This window comes from Etheostoma spectabile, chromosome 14, assembly GCF_008692095.1.
Source record: "Etheostoma spectabile isolate EspeVRDwgs_2016 chromosome 14, UIUC_Espe_1.0, whole genome shotgun sequence".
NCBI lineage: Eukaryota > Metazoa > Chordata > Actinopteri > Perciformes > Percidae > Etheostoma > Etheostoma spectabile.
Window position 1 is genome coordinate 4963926 of NC_045746.1, and position 583 is coordinate 4964508.

Consider the following 583-nt stretch of genomic DNA (forward strand, 5'->3'; position numbering starts at 1 on the left):
TAAATTCTCATAGAGGCAGGCACATTTTTATTTTTAAAGGTTATTCCATGGATCAGGATACTATGCATCTTGACAAAGTTCCCTTGGCCTTTGGAATTAAAATGACCCCACATCATCACCATACCTAGAGTTTGGCATGGTTTTATATTAGTTAGCCTAATAGCTGGTTTGATTTGCATGAGAGATGATCTTATAGAAAGTTCCCCATGCCTATCTCTGGTGGAGAGATGGGTATGCAATGATGATGGGTTACTTTAATTCCAAAGTCCAAAATATCTACCTGCCTCTATGGAAAATTCCCATAAGTGTGTACTTATTTATGCCCCCTTTATTTTACGGAACAAATATTTGTCTATTATACATTATACATTCACAAAGAAAATTGTTGTCCTTAAAGGTTGTATTTTTAATTTTATTTTTAATTAACACATCAAGATCAATTTCCAAAAGATGTTTTTATATTACTCTATTTAGTCAACTTTAGCATGGGTTCATAAACTTAGGACTACCACTGTTTGTGTCTATCATACGATAATACTTGACTGATTTATTTTAAAGTACATTATACTGTAGTCTTATGATT